This window comes from Macrotis lagotis, chromosome 1 (assembly GCF_037893015.1).
Source record: "Macrotis lagotis isolate mMagLag1 chromosome 1, bilby.v1.9.chrom.fasta, whole genome shotgun sequence".
Taxonomy (NCBI): Eukaryota; Metazoa; Chordata; class Mammalia; order Peramelemorphia; family Peramelidae; genus Macrotis; species Macrotis lagotis.
The window spans coordinates 516,707,247-516,726,873 of NC_133658.1; the positions used below are offsets into that span (position 1 = coordinate 516,707,247).

General features: G+C 37.3%; 1 long non-coding RNA gene across 1 annotated transcript in view; it reads right to left on the reverse strand.

The window, feature by feature from the left end:
- Positions 1-19,627, reverse strand: part of LOC141506948 (uncharacterized) — a 63,817-nt gene that overhangs the window by 10,842 nt on the left and 33,348 nt on the right. Inside the window, exons 2-3 of the long non-coding RNA XR_012474035.1 lie at positions 7,484-7,596; positions 260-383 (exon numbers count right to left, since the gene is read on the reverse strand). This is a non-coding gene — a long non-coding RNA (uncharacterized LOC141506948). The remainder of the gene's footprint in view (positions 1-259; positions 384-7,483; positions 7,597-19,627) is intronic.

A 19,627-nucleotide genomic window follows, 5' to 3' on the forward strand; every position in this document is an offset into this window, starting at 1 on the left:
TCTCTGACCTTTTGTAAATGTTCTTGTTCAATAAGGTCACCCCGGTGACAACTGAGGCTCATCAACATAACATACATCATATGATCAGGGAGGGGGAAACATGTTAAAGGGGTATCATGAAGTGGGTGTCTCTTTTAGATTGTAACCCTAATGATGAGGGTCTATCAAGACTCAAAAGGGAGGGGAACAAAAGCCTTCCAATATAAGATTAGAAATTGTCACAATTCAGGGTGCTCCCAACTAGGGGGAGTGTCCATACCTGCAGAGATCACTCCAGGCTAAGTTTCATTATTATGAAGATTTATAACAATCATCTGCTCAAGAGCTAGTGGGTCTTCAGAAAGCGCTGAGGAATGGTTGACATGGTGTTTGCTGCCCAACAACTCAAGGAGAAACAAGAAATATTAGAACATAGTCAAAAGATTAAAAAAATAGAAGAAAATGTAAAGGATCTACCACCAAAAAAACTGACCTGGAAAATAGATGGAAATCAGGGCAGCTAGGTGGTACAGTGGATAGAGCACCAGCCCTGGAGTCAGAAGGATCTGAGTTCAAATATGTCGGACATATAATAATTACCTAGTTGTGTGACCTAGGGCAAGTCACTTAATCCCACTGCCTTGCCCCCCCCCAAAAAAAGAGATGAAAATCATGACCAAAGAAAAAAAAAGACCTGTATACTATATTTATAGAGAAATACATAGACCTAGTCAAATCAGAGGGCAATGTAAAAAAAAGTATGACTCTACCCATGACCTTTTTAATTAAAAAAATTATTCATTTTAAAGTTAACAAATTGAGAAAAGGAAAAAAAAAACCTTTCCATGTATACAACAGAACATGAGAGGATTCAACATAATACAATACATTTCTATTTTAAGAAAACCTATATAATATAAATTATACAGTATTTTCAAAGCTGCCCAGATTCTTCTGTTCTCTGTTGTGTCCTTTATATTTTATTCCCCATCCCATAAGGCTACAATTAAATGCAAATATACATATATATATATATATATATATATATATACATATATACGCATATATACATAAATGGAAGCACATACTATGCATGTATCTACCAATAACTGTCTGAAATGAATTCGAACTGAAAACAACTAGAAACATCAGAGACAAAATCCAGAGTTTCCAAGTCAAAGAAAAAAATTCTTCATTTGGTCAGAGAGATATGCCAGCTAAGTCCTCTGAAAGAGTGGGCTCAAATGTAACATTGCTTCTACAAAAATTCAAATATTCATCCCTCTAAATTTAGTACTGAATGTGACATAGCAGATGAATGAATCACTGTCACTCCCTCTTGGCTTAGTTTGTTGGGTCAAATAGGTCACCTGGGACTTTGCTTCTCACAGATGGCTTCAAAATCTCTTACGGACTTTAGCCTGGAGACCTCTGATGGCTCACCACTATGATCTTTCAAAATTTACAAGGTCACAGCCATCTCTTATACTCCTTTACCTACAGCAGGAAAGAACAAACACAGAAGGGCAAAGAACAGAAGCCTGTGTTTGCAAGCTATGTGTTGGCTCCAGTTGGGGTGGGCTTGGGTTCTTATTTTCTCTCCTCAAACAAAGCCAGGAAGGAAAAGTAGAAAAATCAAAGGGAGAGGCTTTGGCCTTCTGAATACACCCAGTTCCAACTCAGAAGTCAAACAGTCATGTCTTCCCCTGTGTGATTAGCATGCTAGAACTGGTTATAGAATATTTTGCATCCTCTAAATTGAGGATGAGGGTCCTTTCATTACACATCACTACTTCTTCCTAAAGGAGGCTCCCCAGCCCCTTACATTTAAAAAAAATGTAAATTTTGATCACTGAAACATCAGAAGATTCTTGGGGTTTACCAGCTAGATTTCTTTCTTAAGGACCATGACTAAAATCTAAATCTGACTCTCATTGATTACCCAACAATAGGTCCCAGATCATGTCCATAAGGTCATTGTTTGGGCCTTGATTGCTCAGAGTGAATGTAAATACATGTTCATGTAACTGATCTCCATTACTCAGGCCCTTATTACATGTGAAAGTGCATAGAAAAATTAGAGTAAATCTGTGCATAATCTGATATGAATGCTTATATTTAAGGAAAGGGAATTTCTGAGGATTCAAAGGAAATATACAATCTATGAACTAAAATTATGCAAGGAAAATCAAATTAAGAGAGAGATGAGGGATAGAGCAATAACCATGGAATCCAGAGGACCTTAGTTCAAATTTGGCCTCAGACACATACCAGCTGTATATGACCTAGGCAAATCCCTTAACCCCAATTGTATCCTGAGATAGATAGACAGACAGAGACATCTCAAGAATGAAATTCTGAAGAAACAAAGAGAAAAATTCCAATGAGGAGGAAACATCTCAAACTCAATGTACTCAAATCTAAACTCATTACCTTTCAGTCTAAACCCTCTCTTCTTCCAAACTTCTCTATTACTGTTGATGAATCTGTATCACCATCCTTCTAATCACTCAGATTTTACACTTAAATTTCATAATCCACTCCAATCTCTCTCTCACTTTCCATACCCAATGTGTGACTTGTCAATTCCCTTTTTTTTCCTCTGATATTGCTACCACTCCAGTGCAGGTCCTCATCACCACATATCGGGAATGTTGCAATAGCTTGCAGGTTGGTCACCCAGCCTCCAGTTTTTATCTCCATTACAATCCATCCTCCAATCAGCTAACAACTGCACTTCTAAAGTCCTAGTCTGATGCTCTTTCCCTCCCTATTAGTCAACACAGCTTCTTCTTTCCTTCTCCTCTCTCTCTCTCTTCTCCCTTCTTTTCCCCTTCCCTACTCTTCCTTCTATTCACCTAGGACCATACCCTTACCTGCCGGTGCTCTGACCAAAAAAATGTAAATTTTGATCACTGGAACTGCAGATTTCTTGGGGTTTACCAGCTAGATTTTTTCCTTAGGAACCATGCCTAAAACCCAAATCTGACTCTCATTGATTGGCCAACAATAGGTCTCAGACCAGTCCTGAGGATCAAGTCCTGAGGATCAGGTGTCCTGATTGCTCGGAGTGAATGTAAATAGCAATTGTTTCTATTTTTGGCTAGAAAGCCTGATGACTCTGCATAACCCTCCCCAACATAAATCCAATTAATTTGCAAGTCGAAGCATCACCTTCCAGAAGTCTCTTGGAGAACAAAGGACAAATTACAGTCTGATGACATCACCTATTCAGCCACTCCAGTGGCTCCCAAGTGTTGATATAAGAAAGAGGAGAAAGCTTGAAGAAAGCTGTAGAAGATGAAGGAGGTCATCTTCACCAATGGAAAAAAAAATTTCCTTCAAATAACACAGAAAAAGTGCTTAGAGAAATGGACAAAAGTAATTTCCGATGAGCTTAATCCAAGTGGTCTTCCCTAAAAAACAAGAAAAGAAAAGAAAAGAAAACTAAGCTGTATATTAAAGTTTTGAGGGTTGGAGTTTTGGGGTTTTTTTTAATGTGGTAACCAAAAATAGCTAATGAGATTTTTTTTTAGTTTTTTTTTTTTTGCTAGGCAATAGGGTTAAATGGCTTGCCCAAGGCCACACAGCTAAGTAATTATTAAGTGTCTGAGGTCAAATTTGAACTCAGGTACCCCCGACTCCAGGGCCAGAGCTCTATCCACTGCACCACCTAGAGGCCCCGCTAATGAGATTTTGAATAGAGTGAATGTAAATAGCCAATCCCTTTTTCCCCTTTGTCAAGAGAGGCATAGTTTCTAGGTATAAGGAAGAGATAGGACTTCTGTAATCTTCTGGTAAGATCAAATCTGGGTTATATTGAATTTTCCATTTCCATTCTGGGTAGGTGGTAATGGGGGTGAGAGGAACAAGCAATCATTAAACAGCTACTATATGCTAGACACTGTGCTGCTGCTGATTGGTGTTTTGTCTTTCTTTCTAAAGAAGACCATGACATCATCAAGATGATGCCATAACAAAGGTCAGCTAGGTGGTGCAGTGGATAGAGCACCTAACCCAGAATAAGGAGGACCTGAGTTCAAATCAGACCTCAGACACTTAATAATTGCCTGTCATTTAACCCTATTGCCTTAAATAAATAAAATATATTTTTTTAAAATGATGCCATAACAAGTAAATGAATTGTATTTGAGTGAGGCAGATGCTATGCAAAGTCACCAGCCTCACTTTCTCCTCCAGGTCCTTGGATGCAAAGCAATCAGTACTAAGTGACTTGTCCAAGACAGCTAGAAAGTGTCAAGAAAGAGGTCAAATTTGAACTCAGGTCCTCATGGCTTCAGGGCTGTGCTAAGTGCATTACAGATATTATTTAATTTTATATTAAAGCATTGCTATGTTGAAGAGTGTCCAGAGAAGAGCAACCAGGATGCTTTGAGTCCTTGTTATAAGAGGCTTATATGAAGGAACTAGGGACACTTAACTTGGTTAAGTTAAGGCTCAGAGTAGGGGAACCTCCAGCCCGTGAGCTATATTGGTCTGGTGTTACCAAGGTAACTACAGACTGACTCGAAATTCAATAAATCTAAGAACTTTTAGGGGTGAATCAATTAAGTGCTTGACCAACTATATAACCCTTATATGATGTTATAAATATCCAAATGACCCTTGGCAGGAAAGAGATTTCCCCAATCTGGAACAAAGTAAATGTTTTCGAGTATTTAAAGGATTGTCATGTGAAAGAGGTATTGTTTGCTAGGTAGAAGTTGCAAAGAGGAATATTTAGGCTTTTATTTTATTTTATTTAGGCTTGATATCAGGAAACTTTTCAGGAAGCTTTCTTAAAAAATAGAGCCAAAAAAATGGAAATGGGCACATTGTTAGGTAGTTTTCACTTTTCCCCTTATAGGTCTACAAGCAACACTAGGTGACCACATATTGGGTATATTATGGTAGGTATTTGGCTCCAAGCATGGGTTGGACTTTTTTGTACTTAGGTCCTTTCTGATTCTCTAAGCTGGTAATTCTATGTTCTGTATCTTCAAATGATTGTGTTAGGGAGGGAAGTTAGCTGGCACAGTGGTTAGAACACAGGCTATGGAGTCAGGAGGAACTGAGTTCAAATTCAGTTTCAGATACTATGTGACCTTGGACAAGTCACTTAACCTTATTGCCCCATTAAAAAAAAATGAAGAAGAAAGCATTATATTAGTCACTATGAGAGACGCCAAGGAGAAGAAGGCCTAGTTCCTGTCCTCATGGATAGGAAAGACAAGAACTCCCGAAATTTCAAAATACAAAATAAAACATGGTCAGTGTATATAGATAAATACAATGAAAGTGTCTTGAGAATTCTGAGCATGGTTTTCACCCTTTTCAAGAGTAATTTGACATTTATCTAAACAAATTTTGGGACAGCTAGAACTATGTGGCACAGTGGATAGAGCACTAGGTCTAGGGTCCAGAAGACATTTTCCTAGATTCAAATCTGACCTCAGATACTCACTAGCAATCACTTAACTCTATTGGCCTCAGTTTCCTCATCTGTAAAATGAGCTGGAGAAGGAGATAACAAATCACTATAGTATCTTTATCAAGAAAACCCAGAAAGGTTCATAAAGGATAGGACATGACTGAAATGGCAGAGCAACAACAGCAAACAGATTTCACTCTATTGTCCAACACATTGATCATCAGTGGCCCCTAGACATTCAAGTAGCTATGCTGTGGCGACTGAAGCATAGTTCCAACTGAACCCCAAGAGCAAAGTCTACGAGGTTTTGTTTGTAATCTGATTGACTGATTTCAAGTATCCAATAGTCCCCACTCCAATCTAGTTCATGCTAGAAGTCCTTGGGGTCAACCATTATCAAAGTCATATAAAGGATACCGTTTGCTGAAAATCAGATCATGAGTCCTGGCAAAGTTAGTCCAGGACACCCATAAATAAGGGCAACAGAATGAAGCTTCTTTTTTCCTTAGCCAGCAGATTTCTTGCATGGATTGTAATTATAAATCAACCTGAGATCTTCATAAATTTAGAAAGTCTTCAAACTGTCCCATATCTGAAGCATGTTGGCTGTGGGATCCCAGGCAAATAAATCACTTAACCTTTCAGGCCCTAGGCAACTTTCTAAGACTAAAAGTTGAAAGAAGATGCTAACAACATGGCTAGAGTGAAATTGTACTCCTAGAAGTTCAAAGAAATCACAAGTCCAATCCTTATCACCAATCCAAACCCTAATTGTTTTATAAAAAGAAAGAATTACCTGAACCCTACTTGGTGAGAAACAGAACCTATATCTTTTCCATGAGTTTAAGACAGAAATTCTGTGGTATAAAACAAAGTTCTTATTTTGATGACTTTTGTCCTTTGTTTTCAAAGAAGACCATAACATCAGGAGATCAGATGAACAAGCAAGTGAATTGAATTTGAGTGAGGGGGATGCTGTGCTAAATCACCAGTCTCATTTTCTCCTCCAGTCACCTGGGTCCGGTGGCCAGATTTGAATCAGGAGGACTGAAGATGGCACTGGCTATGAAGCAATCAGGATTAAGTTACTTGCCCAAAGTCACACAGCCACATTTGAACTCAGGTCCTCCTGACTTCAGGGCCAGTGCCATACCCACTGTTCTGTCTTATGGTGTAATGAAAAAAAAATCTTAGAATCAGAAGACTTGACTTCAAATTCCAGATAAGTAGCTAATTAACTGGAGGCAAGTCCCACCATCTCTTTGACCCTGTTTCCTCATCTGTAAAATGAGGATTATCTTTAAGATCCTTTTTCTAGGACTGAATTTATTACTCTTCTGAATTTTTGATCTGATGATCCTTCCAGCTCTGAACCTGGGATAATCCTTGTAATAATGATGTTTGGTTCTTTGTCAGAATAATTAAATCAGATTTCCTATATGTGTTTGTATAACTGTCTCTGTGAATTTAATTATGCAATTATTTATAATTATTTTCACCAAAACCAGTGTTTATATGTTTTCTCTTAATAATTAGTTATTTTCTACTTCCTGATCCTAGAAATAGATCACTGCCTGCTCTTGAGTTTCATAGGTCCTATGTGGGGAACAGAAGACATATATACAAACAGCAATGACAGGTTAGCAAAAGCTTCACATGAGGAATTTTCTTTTGCCAAAAATATCATAAATAATAAACATATACATATATACAGAGATACACACATGCACATGAACTCATGCACAAACAAAAGGTGGAGAAGATTTGGTTTCTGCTTCCCCTCCCCCTTTCAGATCAGTTGATGTAGTCATGGAGTATCTCAGAGATGAAGAAGGGCTGATGTGGTAGTAAATTATAATACCCAGTGATCCCTTTAAGACTATGAAGACCACTATCTTATTGAATCAAAAGGATGAGACTAGACAGCTCTGAAACTGTTATTAGGCAAACCCCAGAGACAGGAAGGTTTTACAGACCAGGACAAAGAAGAGAAAAAAGAACCTAGCTCCTGAAAAAGAATAGCTCTTGGGAGAGAGGACAAGTGGATGAGGAAATGACAGTGGAAATACTTACCTTGAAGAAGTCAGTTCATCCAATAGTTGACTCAGTTCAAAAGAATTTAAAGTATAATTGAAGAAGCAAAGAAACTGTCTCTAGACAAATTGATCACAGAGGGGCTCAAAGCTCTGGCAAGAGAGAAGACAAGTTTGGAAAGAAAATTAGACCTATCAATTGACAGTCAAGATCTCAGAGCCCAGCTGAGGGATCCTCCCAGCAAACACTGAACTCAATTTTCAAGTCAGATAGTTTGGCTTCTCAACTCAAGTTGAGGAAGTGACTTCTAGTTGACCTCAGGTCCCTAATCTATGTAGAGTGCACCATCTATTCTAGAAAGGGTAGAGATCAGGTTTTTCTTCTGAGAAGAGAAAGTTGATTTTCTTTTTTCTCTTTTCTATCTTTTGTTATGTTTGGATTGTGGTAAGCATTTGTAAACATCATGATAAACAGTAATGTGAGGATTTTGTAAAAAACAAAAATTAAAAAGTCCAATGTTTCACTGTTAAATTTTATCACCATAGTTTTTGCAGGTGAGTGTAATGCCAAACTCCAGGGTATATATGGTAAACTTGATTCTTGGTAGAAGAATGTTCATTTCCAGACTATTCAAGAATTGTACCATAGTATGTTTTCTAAAAATCTTTAGTACAAGGTCCTAGGGAAGGCAAGCAAACCTCCCCAAGTCATTAGGGAGATATCCAGAATTTGAGTATATGGACAATCAATCATATATCCCCAATGCACTCTGGTATGCTGAGAACAATAAATGTTTAACTGAGGGAAGAATACAAAGGATAGAATTGTAAATGATGGAATATAACCATCTTGTCTATTTTGAACACTTATTTCTGACGAAACTAGAGGAATAGCTTGGGATTGGCTGAACAGAAAATCAGCTAGATACTAGTTATGTTCATAGGTTGAACCCAAAAGTAGAGGAAGAAACCAGTCCCCAAAAAGGAACTTACCTTTTGCCCCTGGACCTTTCTACTGGTTACATCACATTGAAAAAGAGCTATTCAAAGGCACCCCATCTAACTCAATGCAAGAGAGAAACCCTGATCCTACCCAGTGGGAAAATATCTCAAGTCTCTAACTGAAACTGAGGTTTGCTTGCCTTCCCTAGGACCTTGTACTAAAGATTTTTAGAAAACATACTATGGTACAATTCTTGAATAGTCTGGAAATGAACATTCTTCTACCAAGAATCAAGTTTACCATATATACCCTGGAGTTTGGCATTACACTCACCTGCAAAAACTATGGTGATAAAATTTAACAGTGAAACATTGGACTTTTTAATTTTTGTTTTTGTTTTTTACAAAATCCTCACATTACTGTTTATCATGATGTTTACAAATGCTTACCACAATCCAAACATAACAAAAGATAGAAAAGAGAAAAAAGAAAATCAGCTTTCTCTTCTCAGAAGAAAAACCTGATCTCTACCCTTTCTAGAATGGATGGTGCACTCTACATAGATTAGGGACCTGAGGTCAACTAGAAGTCACTTCCTCAACTTGAGTTGAGAAGCCAAACTATCTGACTTGAAAATTGAGTTCAAACTGAAAATGAGGAAATCTTAAGGAGTTTGCTTTCCCTTCGTGTCTGCAGATTTCAATATTTTTTCATATCTTTCTCTCCTGGAGAGTGTCTAGAGCCAAGCAGGTCTCTCCAGAAAGAAGCTCTTACAACAACTTCATCCATCACAAAGATACTCAGAATTATGTCATGGGAATTATTTTTCTCTTCACAAACACAGTAGTATGCAAAATGCCCCAGGGTTTGTTTGGAAGCCCAATTATATACAATAACAATAGTATAAAGAAAAACAACTTAGAAAGATTTAAACACTCTGGTCAGAATAATGACCAGTTATACAAATTGATACAATTCCAAGGTATCAATTTATAAAGTATGTTACCAATCTCCTGAGAGAAGTGAAGAACTCAATATACAACAGAAATGACAAATGTGAACATTTATTTTACTTGACAATAGAGATGTTAATGTGATTGTGATTTTCTCCACCCCTACCCCAAATAGGGAAAGAAAGAGAGGTTAATGTTTCTCTCCCAAAAAAACAGAAAAAGTAACCATGAGGAGATTTGATGTTGAAAGGAATTAGTCAGAGATAACTTAGGTAGGAGCATAATAAAGATCATAGATCTAAATTCCAGGGAGATCAACAAGGTTTTTATGGAACCTAGGCCATACTAGAAGTTTCTTAGAGTCTAGCTGCATAGGACAGATTGATGGAGTACTGAATTTAATGTGACAAGATAAAGTATTATATTTGGGGTCAAGAAGTATTGAGTTCTAATGCTACCTCAGACCCTAGTGGTCAGTGTTGCCTTTTGCAGAACATGTAACCTCTCTTAGCATCAGTTTCCTTATTTGTAAAATCAGATTATAGTGAGAATCAAATATTTATAAAGTGCTGTGTAAATATAGAAGCACTATACAAATGCTAGCTATATTATTATTTTAATGCCTTTCTCATTTTCTTTTCTTTCTTTTTTTTAAAAGGGAAGGAAGCCTTAGTTGCTGGGTTTTCCTTATAATGGATTTTATGAGACTTCAGGCACCCCAAGCCCATTTATTTATTTTTTTCACAGTCCTTCTTGCCAAAATCCTTTTAAGTAATACTATTCCTGTAAGAGTCACCTGGCCTTTATCTCTCTTATCATTATTTTAATGAAGAAATGCTGGCTCTGTTTTTCATTATGAATAGGAAAAAGGAAAGTTCTATTGAGTTCTGTGGAGCTAAATATCTATTTTAACCAACAAATAACTCTGCATATTCATGAAGGAAAGACATGGGAGAAATCCTTTGTTTAAATATACTATTTTCTCATCCCCTGCCAAAAAAAAAAAAATAGAGGTAGTAATTCAGAGGGGATGCTATATTCTTTTGTTTTCTTATAGAAAGTCAGTTTTTGTTATGTCTAACGTAACTTTATATATTTTATTTTTTTCCAATTGCATGTAAATACAATTTTAACATTCTTGCTTTTAATATATTGAGTTCTAAATTCTCTCCCTTCCTTCCTCTCTTCCCCCTCCTTGAGTTGACAAGAATTTCATATAGATTACACAAGTGCAGTCATGTGAAACATATTAGCTATTTTGTGAAAAAAAAAAACCCACAGACCCAAACAAAATAAAAACAAACTACAACCCAAAACAAAAACAAAATAAAATAAAAGTATTTTTGGTCTACCTTTAGACTCCATTAGTTCTTTCTCTGCATAGCATTTTTTTTTATCGTAAGTTCTCTGGAATTGTCTTGTATCACCATAATGCTTAGAACAGCTAGCTGATCATGTTCACAATGTTGCTATTATTTTGTATATTGTTCTCCTAGTTCTTCTCATTTTGCTTTATTGTTGTTGGGGGTTTTTTGCAAGGCAATGGGGTTAAGTGGCTTGCCCAAGGCCACACAGCTAGGTAATTATTAAATGTCTGAGGCTGGATTTGAACTCAGGTACCCCTGATTCCAGGGCCAGTGCTCTATCCACTGTACCCCCTAGCCAACCCTTTTCTCATTTTACTTTGCATCAGTTCATATAAGTCTTCCCATGTTCTTCTGAAAGCATTCTTTTCATCATTTATTACAGCAAAATAGTATTCCTCAACAATCATAAACCACAACTTGTTTAGCCCCTTTTCCAGCTGATAGTTTATTATCAATTAGTTTACATTCTAAAGCCCAGGACTACCAGAACCTGATCTTCTCAAATTGACTCTAAATTGTCAATGCTAACTCTCTTGAGTTCATCGCAGTGTTATTAAAAAAAAGCATCTCATGAGAAGAGTACATATGGAATCTCAGTTCCAAGTCCTTTAATATGTCATTTCTACCTGTATATAAGCATTGGCATTGTAAAAGCAACCTACCCCAAAAGAAATGATCACATCCACAATTCCAAAAAAGTATTTTTCCTATATTTCATATTAATGACAAAATTATACTTCTGGACTAAAAAAGCTTCAATCCTCTTGAAGTTGCTTCCAGTCTTTAGTAACTTTAGTAACTACTTCTTTGTACCTGTGTGTGTCTGAAATGGATATTTCTACTTTGCAATCAATACTCCTACTACTCAATGTACTATTCACAACTCCAGGTGACTAACTGCAAAGAAGGAAAGGAAAGAAAGAGAAATCTTCCCCCTTGTAAAATTATTCCTCACCCTTTTGAGGGTGAGTTTCTTCCTTGTGACCATTGGCATCCAGCATTTACTGCCTCACAGTCTCCAGGACTTAGTTATGTAAAACCCCCTACTATGTGGTCAATTTATTTGATAACCCCCTTCTGAGGATGGGCAACTTGCTGACAGTTGCAGCAGATAGTCAGAAAATCTCATTTTCCTCAGTCCAAATCTAGCCTCTGATACTTATAAGCTGGGGGGCCTGGGCAAATCACTTAAATTGGCCTCAGTTTCTTCATCTGTAAAATAAACTGAAGAAGGAAATGACAAACTACTCCAATATATTTGCTAAGAAAACCACAGCTGACACAGCTGAAAAAATTAAACAACTTCTGATTTAGTCAGAATGAAATAAATGTTCATATAGCACAAAGAGATCCCTGGATGCTGATACCTTTTTACCAGATCAGCATCTCATCATCTATGTCTGCTCCTATGACAACATCAATTGAAATGAGCAATTGTTCCCCCCCTTTATGAATCCCTAAATATAGATTTCTTTGTACTTCAGGAAATTCATAAATACTAGGAAATACTAAAATCCCATGGGAGATAGGATCTGCAGATAACATGGGGGAGAAGATGCCTGGAAATGTGAGTAGGATGGTGATGAATGAAGGGGGTAAATATGTTTATTTGGAGTAAAAATATAATAATGTATTATGTAATATTAATATATTTACCCCCTTCATTCATCACCATCCTACTAATGCCAGAATAGTATTTACTCTAAATATCCTTACTCACTACTAGTAAGCTACTGAAAAGGAGGTTAGGTATAGGGAATTCACAATATGTTGTTCCTCTGTCATTCTGAAGAGAATCAATGACATCACACAGCTGACATCTTAAGTGTGAATTGGATTTAAGTGAGACAAAATTGTTCATAGTTGTCGGTCTCACTCTCTAGTCTTGAATCACCCAAGTCCAATGGCAGGACAAAAGTCAGGATGACCAGTGATGACCCAGGATGTTGTGGATGACCATGATGTCTTCCATGCCTGACCAGACTCTAAGCATTCCACAGGATCTGCTTCAGGTGCCTTCATGGCCTGTTGGAATAATTATTCTTATGTGCCCATTCTATTGGTGGAAATTCCACATGCTTGGTAGACACCCCCCTAACATTCCTATAGGTTTGAGGCCTATGGGTTATCCTTAATTCTATTTAGCCTATCAAAATAGTTCACAGGAGTATGACCTATGCTTATAATACAGTTTCTTGGAATCACAGGTGAAAGTCTTGTGCCAAAGGTGACTGAGCAGCTCTGAAAAGGGCTCTGCAAGCACTCATACCAGATGTCCTAGTTCTCCCTATCTACTCCTCCTATAAAGGAATCCAAAAGGAAATTCATATAACGCAGCATAAGGCAACTATCTTCCTTTGGTCAGGGCTAGCTCTCATATTTGCTCTTGTCTAAGAGATTTTTATTCTCTTCAGGTGTTGAGTTTAACATGTAGTGGCTGTGTGACCCTGTAACTCAACTTCTCCAGGCAGCACTTTAAGACTATGTGTTGCCTGTCAGAAGATGTCAACCTTTATGGGAAGATAGACTTACCTCATCAAGAGATCCCTAAACCCATGAAATCACATGTTCAATCGCTATTCCTTTTAGTTGTTAAAATTACTCTGCTTACACTCTCTCCTGTAAATCAACTTTGAGCAGGATAATCAATATGGTCATAGAGTGATCAAAAAAGGTTTGCAAGCTCCCCAGGGAGATTATTATTTTTTTTTATTATTTTCCCTCAAGCCTCTGGGTAGAGGCTGGTTGCATCTTTTGCTTTTCCCTAATCAGGTTCCCCAGACTCTTCCCACAATGCTAGCACTGATTAGTGAATAGTCACTAATTTCCTTTATATAATAGAGAATAGACAAAATAGGGAAGAGAACAAAAAGGTGAAAGGGAAACAGTTTGTTGGCTAGTGCCAGGTGCTTCTGACTACAAGAGCAACAAAAAGCTTTTGTGTTTAGATTCATTCTTTCTTGGGGAAAGGGGGGGAGTAGTTAGAGAATAGTTACAGAAGTCAGAGTAGTTAGAGAAGGAGCTTCTTTCCCCAGCTCCAAGGGAAGAATGGCAATGTCTCTGAGAGGCACTCATTTGTCCTTAGCCGCAGACACCTTCAGAAGCTTGTCATAATTTATCTCTGACGAAAAACTGGAAGAGGAGAAGATACTTGGGTCCCCAGAATCTTCCCCACTTCCTGCCAAGACTGAGGATGTCTCATGAACTCCCATGAACGTCCTAACTCTTCTCTTTCAGGGGAAGAGAACCTCTGACCTGAGCGCTGTATTTGGTCTGGCATTGCCAAAGTGAGGGAGAGCTAGAGAAACTGAAATTCAATAAATCTAGGAGCTTTTTAGGGATGAATTAATTAAATGTTTGACGACAATACAGCCCTCAAATGTGTCATAAATATCCAGCTGGCCCTTGACACAAAAAAGTTTCCACACCCCTGTTGAAATCTTTCTGTGTGAAACAGGCCACAATCTCCCAGTTCCACATTATCAGTGCTAGGGAAGATTCTTTCATTTCCCTGGCCTTTCCAATGAAGTGTGCTTGCTGAACATGCACAAATGCATACCTGAATAGGCTCTGGGCTCTTAGGTAGAGTCTGAAAAACATGACTAGCTCTGCCCCAGGGAGAAGGGTTCTAGGAGTAAACCATGAGGGGATGAGGAGTAAAATAAAAGAATTCTAGCTTGTGAATCACCATTGGAGCATTTCCCTCAAAGATTATAGTTTATTATCAATTAGTTATCTCAACTAACAATTGGTATAAAATACAGCTCAAAAAGTTTGTCACACACACACACACACACACACATACACACACATATACAAACAAAGTACCTCCGAAGTCTAAAGAAAAGTAGATTTGGGTTTATGATTTCTTATGACAGTGGTGTGTAAAATTCATAACTTCTAAAAGTCTTTTAATAATAAGCCCTTTTGGGGAGCAGTTTATGTCTAAGGAAGAGTTGGAGAAAATCACCAAAAACCAACTAGATGATTTAGATTACATTAAATTAAAAAGCTTTTGCACAGATAAAACCAATGTAACCAAGATCAAAAGAAATGTAGTAAATTGGGAAACAATCTCTACAACTAATGATTCTGACAAAGGACTCATTTCTAAAGTATACAGAGAACTGCATCATATTTTTAAAACAAAAAGCCATTCCCCAATTGACAAATGGTCAAAGGATATGCAAAGGCAATTTACAGATGAGGAGATCAAAGCAATCCATAGCCATATGAAAAAATGCTCTAAATCATTAATTATTAGAGAAATGCAAATTAAAGCTTCTCTGAGGTACCACCTCACACCTCTCAGATTGGCCAATATGACCAGGAAGGATAAAGATCATTGTTGGAAGGGTTGTGGGAAATCCGGTACACTATTACACTGTTGGTGGAGCTGTGAACTCATCCAACCCTTCTGGAGAGCTATTTGGAACTATGCCCAAAGGGCAACAAAAATGTGCATACCCATTGACCCAGCAATACCACTACTGGGTCTATACCCTGAAGAGATGATGAAAAAGGGTAAAAACATTACTTATACAAAAATATTTATAGCAGCCCTGTTTGTGGTGGCAAAGAACTGGAAATCAAGTAAATGTCCTTCAATTGGGGAATAGCTTAGCAAACTGTGGTATATATATATATATATATATATATATTATATATATTATATATATGTATGTATGTATGTATGTATGTATGTATGTCATGGAACACTATTGTTCTATTAGAAACCAGGAGGGATGGGATTTCAGGGAAGCCTGGAGGGATTTGCATGAACTGATGCTGAGTGAGATGAGCAGAACCAGAAAAACACTGTACACCCTAACAGTAACATGGGAGTGATGTTCCACCTTGAAGGACTTTCTCATTCCATCAGTGCAACAATCAGGAACAATTTTGGGCTGTCTGCAAAGGAGAGTGCCATCTGTGTCCAGATAAGGAGCTGTGGAGTTTGAACAACGTGCAAGGACTATTCTCTTTAATTTAGAAAAAAACAGATATCTTATTGTCTGATCTTGTTACCTCTTAGACTTCTCTTCTTTAAGGATATGATTTCTCTCTCATCACACCCAATTTGGATTAAGGTACAACATGGAATCAAAGTAAAGACTGACAGAGTGCTTTCCATGGGGGGGGGGGGGGCAAGATTGGGGGGAAAATTGTAAAACTCAAATAATATCTTTAATAAACATAAATTAAAAAAATAAATAATAAGCCCTTTCGGGGCGGCTAGGGGGTGCAGTGGATAGAGCACTGGCCTTGGAGTCAGGAGGACCTGAGTTCAAATTTGACCTCAGGCACTTAATAATTACCTAGCTGTGTGGCCTGGGCAAGCCACCTAACCCCATTGCCTTGCAAAAAACCTTTAAAAAAAGTCCTTTTTCCACAGAAATGATTGTGGACCAAATAGACCAAAATAGACCAAAGACTATTACCTTTAATTTAGGAAAAAAAAGCCCATTATCTTATTATGTAATTCTGCTATCTCTTTTATTTTATTTTTCTTCATTAAGGATATGATTTCTCTTTCATCACATTCAACTTAGATCAAGGTATACCATGGAAACAATGTAAAGACTAAAAGACTGCCTTCTGTGTGGGGTGAGGGGAGGAAAGGAAGATTGGGGGGGAAATTATAAAACTCAAAATAAATAAAATCTTAAAGGAAAAAAAATAAGTCCTTTTCTTTTACTTTAAGTTCCTTCATGGAGCCTTCATGAGGTTCTTCCTAGGAATGTGGCTTTCTGATGGCTAAGTGCTTATAAAGTGCTACAGCTCCCTTTGCTAGTGCATAATTTATCCTCAGCATCCAATGTAAAAACTACCATTGATTCTGTGAACACTGCTAGGATTCCTATGGGAAATCCAAAATCTTCTGATCTTTAGAAGTTCACACAGGCATCTTCTGATCAAAGAATGGAGAAAGAAGAGAGAATCTCTTCTCTACCCCTAAATGATTCTCTGTGAGAGGCTTGGAGGGAAGTGCTCTCTTCTCTGCTGGCCAGACACTGAAATACTTGGTTCCTAAGTAGCTGGCTATTTTAAAGAAAATCCCACAGGCTTTGACTGCATCTTCTCAACCAATCCTAATATACTGCTTGTATAGTGTCACTTTGTTTCTTCCAATGACTTGAAACCTTTTAGTCCTCTCCTGTGTGATTAACTAGATTACTCACCAAATTTAATGCCTTTGAATGATAGACTGATTCAAAAGAAATCTCTAGTTGTTATTCATTTATCCTTCTGATTAATTCAATCAAGGAAGTCTCAGTCTTCAATAATTATGAGACAGGGTGTGGACTACTTTCTCTCTCTCTTACAATATGTATACATATATACATTTTCTAATGACCAATAATTGTGTCACTTTTTTTTTCTTCTTTTTTGCAAGGCAATGGGGTTAAGTGGTTTGCCCAAGGCCACACAGCTAGGTAATTATTAAGTGTCTGAGGCCGGATTTGAACCCAGGTACTCCTGACTCCAAGGCTAGTGCTGTATCCACTGCACCACCTAGCCACCCAAGCAATAATTATGAAGTAGGGTATGGACTACCTCTCTCAAATAAATATATAGCTAGATAGATAGATTATAGATATAGATTTTATATGTGTATATACATACATACACATACAAGCAGAAACATTTTTCTAATGATTAGGAAGACTACAGGTTATCAGATCTTAGGTATTTGGTGAAAACGAAAGTTTTTTTTCCCCTTACAATATACAAATGTTTTTACTTTCAAAAGCAGTATTGCTATATATTGACCATTAACAACAGGATAAATATTGATTTAAGATTTCATCGTGTAGTTCATTCCCTGAGACCTCAATACCAGAGATACCTAAGGCCCATGTGACAGATGAGGTCATAAGCTAAGAATTTTCTAACTATATAGAATGGATTATGAGAGATGTCTAATTACTGTGGTAGTTAGAAGCTTCAATCCATACACTGTTCTGCAGTATACGGTTCCCACGTATTTCCAAAATGAAATTTCACAGAGCTTCTGTTTTTCTTAAAGCTCTAGTTCCCCATTTACAGATCTAAGCAGAAATATATTTTAGAAGGAGCTGTCTCCACATGCACACACTTTATCATTCTTATGATAACTAGCCAAAATCCAAAATAGTAGGTTTTTGTAATCAGGTGTGTTTTGAAACTTGTTTCTAAAATTATGGTTTATTCAGTCTTCAAATGACCTGCTTTGATTAATTTGGGCTCACACTTTGCCATTGCCTCTAAACAAATATATACACCCACAAGGCTTCAATTTAGGGAAAAATAGCAAGTATCCCTACTAAAACCAAAGAATTTGGTTCATATTATAGCAGAAGGAAAAGGGAGTTTCCACTGCTTTTTTTAGGGCTTTCTCAGCAAAAGCTCAAAAAAAATGTTGATGATTTATGCAAATGAGAAAGGAAATGTGCCCCTAGGGATCTCAGCACAAAAACTCAAGTTGAATTCTGAATTCTCACCCTGGCTGTGTTACTGACTCACTATATGACTGTGAGTGAGCCATTTAACCCTCTCTCTTTTTAAATTCCTTCACATCCCTAAATAGAAGATAACAGTTCTGTTCTTCAAGTACCTCAAGAAGATGTTGTAAAAATGAATTAAATGTTGGTAAAATACTTAGGAGATTCATAGATTAGAAACATGGCACATGGTTTGTTTTGGGGGGGTTTTTTTAGGTTTTGGCAAGGCAATGGGCTTAAGTGGCTTGCCCAAAGCCACACAGCTAGGTAATTATTAAGTGTCTGAGGCCAGATTTGAACTCAGGTACTCCTGACTCCAGGGCCAATGCTCTATCCACTGTGCCACCTAGTTGCCCCCATAGCACATGGTCTTAATAAGAGTTTTTCACTGCCAGAATGTTTTCCATGCTCCTTTTTACTATTAATGATAGAAAATGCCACAAAAAGAAATTTTCCATTCTATATAAGTAATTATATAACCTTTCCACTCTATATAAATATATATACCTCAACTATAAATTATATAAATATTTACTATATAAAATATATATATAATATGTGTATATGTTGTGGTTGAGTCATTTCAGTAGTGTCTGATTCTATGACACCATTTTTTTTTGCTAGGCAATGGGGTTAAGTGGCTTGCCCAAAGCCACACAGCTAGGTAATTATTAAGTGTCTGAGGCCAGATTTGAACTCAAATACTCCTGACTCCAGGGCCAGTGCTTTATCCACTGCACCACCCAGCCACTCCTGTAAGACACCATTTAAGGAGCTTTCTTGGCAAAGATACTAAAGTGGATTGCCATTTCCTTCTCCAGCTCATTTTACAGGTGAGAAAACTGAGGCAAACAGCATTAATCAGCCTGCCTAGGGTCATACAGTTAAGTATTTGAGGTCAAATTTGAATTCAGGTGTTCCTGACCTCAGGCTGGGTGTTCTAACACTTGTGTAACTTTAAACCAGAACTGTCTGTTTTGAATCTGTGCTGCACTTTGGAGGCAAGGAGGATGTGTAAATTTTCCACAGCTTTTTCAGCTACACGTTTCTTAATTTACCCTACCCTGTATCTCTCTAACCTACTACCAGTCCCTCAGCTCCTTCCAACTCCCACACTCTCCCCTAAAAATTATAAGAATATCTAAGATCTCAGTCACTATATAAAAAAATTGTCCAAATTACTAATAATTAGAGAAATTCACATTAAAGTAGCTCTGATGTTCTACCTTACCTCCATCAAAGTGGCAAAAAAGTGAAATGACAAATGCTGGAGGGGCTGCAGGAAAAGTCAACATTAATACATTGTTAGTGGAATTGAAAATTGGTTAAATCTACTCTCATCCAGAACAATATATATACATACACACATGTATGATATATAGAAAAATATGTAAATCCATAGTGGGGGGTGGGGAATCATACAGAAGGTTGTATAAG